We start from the raw sequence: 7,465 nt of genomic DNA on the forward strand, positions 1-7,465 counted from the left end.
AACAACCACAACTAAATCAAAACCAGGCAGACGTTAGGTACTGATGGGCAGGCACCATTGAGCATTGTGGTGGTGATTGTAAAAAATCCCATGGAATCAGTGGAAGGAATTTCTCATGAGTTCCAAAGTGCTATCAGGAGTCCAGTCCACTGCCAGTAGCTGAGAGGTCAGCACGACAGAGTGCCTATCCTAAGGGCCCGGGTTTGATTCCCTGCTGGGTCGTAGATTTTCTCCACTCAAGGACTAGATACTGTGTTGTCGTAATCATCATCATTTCATCCCCATCGACACGCAGGTCGCCGAAGTGGCATCAACTTGAAAGACCTGCACCCAGTGAGCGGTCTACCCAACGGGAGGCCCTAGCCACACGACAATGACGACGACGACAATGACCAGGAGTCCAGCTAGCACAATAACTGTGCATGGGAAGTTAAAACGAATGGGGTACAGTGGTGAGCAGCTCCTCACAAGCCACACATTAATGCGGTCAATGCTGGTGGTGTAAAGAGCTATGCCACTGGATAGTGGATGACTTGGAAATGAGTGATTTAGGGTGATGAATCAGGCTGTAGTCTGTGACAATACGGTGGAAGGGTTTGGGTTTGGCAGATCCCTGGAGAATGTTACCTGCCATCATGTGTGGTGCCAATAGTGAATTACTCAGAAGGTAGTGTTACGGTATCTGTATGTTCTTCATGGTTAGGGCGCGGTCCCTTTATTTCACTTAAGAAAATGCTAAACGAGGATGGATGTGAGAACATTTTACAGCATTGTGTACACCACAGGAGTAGGTGACATAGACAGAATTAAATTACAATGAAATGAACACCCTTAGCTGCTTACAGGCGTTGACAAACGTCAACAAGGACAGATGAAAATGTGTGCCCCGACCGGGACTTGAACCCGGGATCTCCTGCTTACATGGCAGACGCTCTATCCATCTGAGCCACCGAGGACACAAGGATAGCGCGACTGCAGGGATTTATCTCTGGCACGCCTCCCATGAAACCCACATTCTCAACGTATTGTCCCGCACTACATTCATAGTGGCCCCGCCCATTATACTCATCACTCGCGGCGCATTGCCGATTCCCGTAAGAGTTCGGGCATTGTTTGTGCATTCGCACAGAAGAAGAAGATGGTCAAGTGGCTGGTGAGCATTAACTACACTCCTGGAAATTGAAATAAGAACACCGTGAATTCATTGTCCCAGGAAGGGGAAACTTTATTGACACATTCCTGGGGTCAGATACATCACATGATCACACTGACAGAACCACAGGCACATAGACACAGGCAACAGAGCATGCACAATGTCGGCACTAGTACAGTGTATATCCACCTTTCGCAGCAATGCAGGCTGCTATTCTCCCATGGAGACGATCGTAGAGATGCTGGATGTAGTCCTGTGGAACGGCTTGCCATGCCATTTCCACCTGGCGCCTCAGTTGGACCAGCGTTCATGCTGGACGTGCAGACCGCGTGAGATGACGCTTCATCCAGTCCCAAACATACTCAATGGGGGACAGATCCGGAGATCTTGCTGGCCAGAGTAGTTGACTTACACCTTCTAGAGCACGTTGAGTGGCACGGGATACATGCGGACGTGCATTGTCCTGTTGGAACAGCAAGTTCCCTTGCCGGTCTAGGAATGGTAGAACGATGGGTTCGATGACGGTTTGGATGTACCGTGCACTATTCAGTGTCCCCTCGACGATCACCAGTGGTGTACGGCCAGTGTAGGAGATCACTCCCCACACCATGATGCCGGGTGTTGGCCCTGTGTGCCTCGGTCGTATGCAGTCCTGATTGTGGCGCTCACCTGCACGGCGCCAAACACGCATACGACCATCATTGGCACCAAGGCAGAAGCGACTCTCATCGCTGAAGACGACACGTCTCCATTCGTCCCTCCGTTCACGCCTGTCGCGACACCACTGGAGGCGGGCTGCACGATGTTGGGGCGTGAGCGGAAGACGGCCTAACGGTGTGCGGGACCGTAGCCCAGCTTCATGGAGACGGTTGCAAATGGTCCTCGCCGATACCCCAGGAGCAACAGTGTCCCTAATTTGCTGGGAAGTGGCGGTGCGGTCCCCTACGGCACTGCGTAGGATCCTACGGTCTTGGCGTGCATCCGTGCGTCGCTGCGGTCCGGTCCCAGGTCGACGGGCACGTGCACCTTCCGCCGACCACTGGCGACAACATCGATGTACTGTGGAGACCTCACGCCCCACGTGTTGAGCAATTCGGCGGTACGTCCACCCGGCCTCCCGCATGCCCACTATACGCCCTCGCTCAAAGTCCATCAACTGCACATACGGTTCACGTCCACGCTGTCGCAGCATGCTACCAGTGTTAAAGACTACGATGGAGCTCCGTATGCCACGGGAAACTGGCTGACACTGACGGCGGCGGTGCACAAATGCTGCGCAGCTAGCGCCATTCGACGGCCAACACCGCGGTTCCTGGTGTGTCCGCTGTGCCGTGCGTGTGATCATTGCTTGTACAGCCCTCTCGCAGTGTCCGGAGCAAGTATGGTGGGTCTGACACACCGGTGTCAATGTGTTCTTTTTTCCATTTCCAGGAGTGTATATATACACTAAGGTGGTATCTGTTCTTTCGGACATGTCAATGCCTGTAAGCAGCTAAGGGTGTTCATTTCATTGTAATTTCATTCCAACGAGCTGCATGGTCACCAATGGTATCTTTCGGACATGTCCAAAAGAACAGATACCACCTTAGCATATAGATAGAATTTCTGTTGGTGTGATGAATGGCTTCTAGCTCTAAATATAGAAAAATGTAAGTTAATGTAGATGAGTAGGGAAAAAAAAACCCGTAAGTTCGAATAGCGTAGTGTGCTGCTTGACACTGTCACATCGATTAAATATCCAGGCATAACATTGCAAAGCAATATCAAATGCCAGAATGAGATTTTCACTCTGCAGTGGAGTGTGCGCTGATATGAAACTTCCTGGCAGAGCAATACTGTGTGCTGAACACGAGACCCAAACTCGGGACCTTTGCCTTTGTGGGCAAGTGCCCTACCATCTGTATCAGTCTGGCACACAGTTTTGATCTGTCAGGAAGTTTCACATCACTGCATACTCTGCTGCAGAGTGGAAATCTCATTCTGGAAAGTGGTAGTGGCATTAAAAGTTAATTATAAAATATTCTGCAGAGAGCTCTTCAATAAAAGTTTACATTTTGACAGCTGTTACGTATGTCCATCATGTCCTTTGTTGCTAACAATGCTTACCTTTTCTCATAAACTTAGTGTAAAGCTTGCTTATAATACTGCAAACTAAACAATCACTACAAAGAAGATTAACAATAGTACAAAGAAGGTTACATGTGTATTCAGCAACTTGCTAAAATACAGGGTGTTTATAAATGAATATCAGGGTTTTAACAGTTTATAATATTTATTATATTAAACTTATAGTTATAAATGATATGTCAAATGAAAGAGCAACTCAAACAGTTTTACCAAGAACCTTATAAATGTTCATTGTGTGCACCATTTGTCTCAAGGCACACATCAAGTCTACAATTATTCCCAAACGTTGATAAGTGTGTCTTCGGTGATTGTAGCAACAGCTCCTTCAATCTGGTTTCTTAATTCAGGGAGGTCTGCTGGTAGCAAAGGCACACACATACGATCATTGATGAAGCCTCGAAGAAAAAATTGCATGGCGTTAGGATGGGTAAACATGGAGGCCATGCCAAGCAAGCCCTGTCATTGGGCCCCTTGCGGCCCATCCAGCACTTGGGAAGAACTCGGCTATACACTTGATGTGTGCCGTGTGACAAATGGAGCTCACACTGAACATTTATAAGGTTCTTGGTAAAACTGTTTGAGTTGCTCTTTCATTTGACATATCATTTATAACTGTATGTTTAACATAATAAATATTATAAAGTGTTAAAACCCTGATATTCATTTATAAACACCCTATAAATTAAATGCATTATGAGAGAAATAGCAGTCAACATAAAAACTAAAAAACAATTTTTCATGTAGTCTTTACCTCTTTGTTTGGGGTTCAGAGCCTCTGTTGGAGAGGTAATTGACAAGCTCTCGTTTAAAATCAAGCAATAAATGGAGAACTCCTACCATTTCAAAAGACAATCAGATATGAACCTCGTTATCTACTGCTGCTATGAATTCTTTACTTATCTAAATTCAGGAATTGAAAATTTCTATTGGCTAAATGCATAGTTGAAGTGTTTGTAGTAGAGCTGCTTTACAGGTAGTAGTGTACGCTAAACAAGACTATCTTTACAGATACTCACACCAAATAGGACTAACAGGGAATATTGAACAGCACAAATTGTCATCAGATTGTTTGACTCATGGGAGGGCATTAGGTAAATACTGAAAACTGGAACTGGCAAATGCCTGGAGGAAGATGTCAACAATCCTGTGAAAAGTGTATGTACAGAGCTTTGAGAATCAGTAGTAAGTGAGGAATCTAGGAATGTATTAGAGCCTCCTAATTATTGCTCCAGTAGGGACTATGAAGACAAGATTGGACTAATTGCAACTTGCAGAGGCATTTAAGCCAGCATTATTTGTATTCTTCATATGTGACTGGAATGGAAGAAATACTAACATGAAGTACAGTAGGGCATACCCTCTTTTTGCACTTTGCAGTAGTTTTTAGAGTTTCACTGTAGATGTACATAAATACTTCCTTTGAGTCAAGTAAATATCAAGTGACCAATAGGAGGTAAGAGACAGCTATTTAATACAAGTGAAGAAGCAGCATCTTTTTTCCAAAGTAATGCTTTTTTTCTAGGTTACATACAGCTGGCATAAGCCAAACAACATGTCCTACTATTCAGTTTGCATTTGTTAACATATGGCACGAGTCATTCCTCAAAGTTTTCCTTGATGAGATTTATGGAACACAATGAATAAATGTATGAATGAATTGAGTTATAGAGTGAATTAAGAAATTTTCTGTTTGCCAATTTCTGCACCCCATTGAAGAGTATTTTCACATGAATTGTTAAACATTACCTATTAAAATACATGCTATAACATTTCTTTGACTTTGCAGATATGCATTGCTTTTACAAATGAACAAATTAGGAGTCCCAGAAAGGAACCTACAAGCATTTCAGATAGTAATAGCACTATGAAGTGAGACTAAAGGTAAAAAGTATTAGTAAATGTATAAGAAATTCAGCTTGTATTTCAATGCCTTGTTGAATGGTGGGGACTGAAATCAGGAACAATAGAATAAAAACTAAAATTAATAATGTGTACTCTCCATCTAGTAATATACTTAGTGTTTGTTTTATGGGTCCCACTGAAACTCAAGTGCAGATCTAGGGTTGAGTTCCAGTGAGGGAGGGATCAGAGTTCCTCCCCTCCCTTGCCACAAGTATTATTGGTGGCCACCCACACTTTTAATTTGCTACAGATGCCTACTATTTAATGATAATAATAACAACAAAATATTTAATATAATAATAAAAAATAATTTATTTATGTTGGTGCTTAGTACATTGCATTAGCATAACATCCAAAGAATTGCAATTCATAGAAATATAGGGCATCTCAAACCTTTTTGGGTCAAATTGAAACAGGTGATACTGGGCCCACATTCAATTACATTAAGATAGCAAACCAATGGTCATAAATGCATATTCATTGCATTATGGAAATAAACAGTATAACAAAAATGTCACCCATAGTAATTGTTCAAAGTGACAATTGCCAGTCTTAATGTATTCATGAAGTTCTGTTACACTCACAAAGATTCCTGGTGTCTGTTGTTTCAGGATACAGGCAGCTTGAACCCTAGCAAGCAGGTCTTCATCCGTTTCTTTGTTTCATGCACCAACAGCTTAGTGTAACCCCAGAGGATAAAGTTCAGAGATACGAGATCAGGCGATCTCACTGACCGCAGGACAGGACCTCTCCTTCCGATCCAATAATGAGGGTACATGTTCAGGTGCTCGCGGACTTTAACATTGAAGTGGGCTGGTGCACCATCATGTTGAAAACTCATTCTTTCACAGACATCAAGTGGTAAAGCCTCCAAGAACTGTGGTAGCACATCTTGCAGGAACACCAGGTAATGTGGACCAGTCAAATGGAGAGGCAGAGAATAAGGTCCTATTACATGATATTGGCAATGCCCACCTATATGTTGACAGAGAATCATTGCTGATGGCCACCGATATGAGTGGCATGGGGCTTGTCCTCATACCAGAAATGGCTGTTGCTGATGTTGCAAATACTCATCATGGGTGAATGAGGCCTCATCCTTGAACAATACGAACTGTACATAGTTTGGCACTATAGTGGATAGTCCATTGACAGAAGTGTATCTGTGGTGTCACCGCCAGACACCACACTTGCTAGGTGGTAGCCTTTAAATCGGCCGCGGTCCATTAGTATACGTCGGACCCGCGTGTCGCCACTGTCAGTGATTGCAGACTGAGCGCCGCCACACGGTGGGTCTAGAGAGACTTCCTAGCACTCGCCCCAGTTGTACAGCCGATGTTCATAGCAATGGTTCACTGACAAATACGCTCTCATTTGCTGAGACGATAGTTAGCATAGCCTTCAGCTACGTCATTTGCTACGACCTAGCAAGGCGCCATAGCATTTGATATTATTTTATGAAGCATGTACAATCAAGAGCGATGTTCTACAATTATGGATTAAAGTTAAGTATTACAGCAATTGCATCCATTTTCTACGTTCTCATTTCCTTGTAATGTTCCAGACCTCACGCCAGTCTGCGTGTAATTAAACGCGTGCATTTCGGCCTCCTCTAGCAACACGGTGTTGGCTCTTCTGCCAACACTACAGTATCTGTGGCTCAAAATCGGTTGGTCCCAATGCTTGCACACATTTTATTTATGATAGGGGTTTAATACTTGGTCCACCAGTACTTTCCACACTACATCCTTCACAGTGTGAGTTTCATGGGTAAGTTGAAGGGTGCTTATTGCTGGGAGGCTGGCAACATGATCCAACATCATCTCCTCAAAGTCTGGTGTTTGACAGGAACCTTGGCCAAAACATCAATATGAGTTCACTGTCATGCTCCTCAAAGCACAGTTCTGGCCTTGCGGAATAGACAGTTATGCTACTGCAAGATACCATAACTGTCACTAAAGACATCAAGCATGAAGTGATCTGAGTGGTACACAATAATGTTAACATAATCCATAAATGTTAACATAATCCACCACTGTGATGGTGCTTTCTATTATTAGCACAGGTCCATTGGAAGCCCAGATGAATGTCTCCTATAGCATAACACTGTCACCATCAGCCTGCACCTGACATGCAGTTTGCCTGGATGACAGTATATCTTGGCATGGCACTTGACCTCTTGTAACAAGAAACATGATTCATCTGACCAGATGGCCCATTTCTATTGATCCACAGTCCAATCTTGATGATCATTGGGTCAATGCAGAAACACACAGAGGTCAT

General features: G+C 44.0%; 1 non-coding gene across 1 annotated transcript; it reads right to left on the reverse strand.

Annotated features, from left to right (window-relative positions):
• Positions 1-882: 882 nt before the first annotated feature.
• Positions 883-956, reverse strand: Trnat-ugu. The gene has a single exon. It is a non-coding gene; the product is annotated as a tRNA-Thr (tRNA).
• Positions 957-7,465: the final 6,509 nt, after the last annotated feature.

This window comes from Schistocerca americana, chromosome 9 (assembly GCF_021461395.2).
Source record: "Schistocerca americana isolate TAMUIC-IGC-003095 chromosome 9, iqSchAmer2.1, whole genome shotgun sequence".
In the NCBI taxonomy this organism is placed as follows: Eukaryota; Metazoa; Arthropoda; class Insecta; order Orthoptera; family Acrididae; genus Schistocerca; species Schistocerca americana.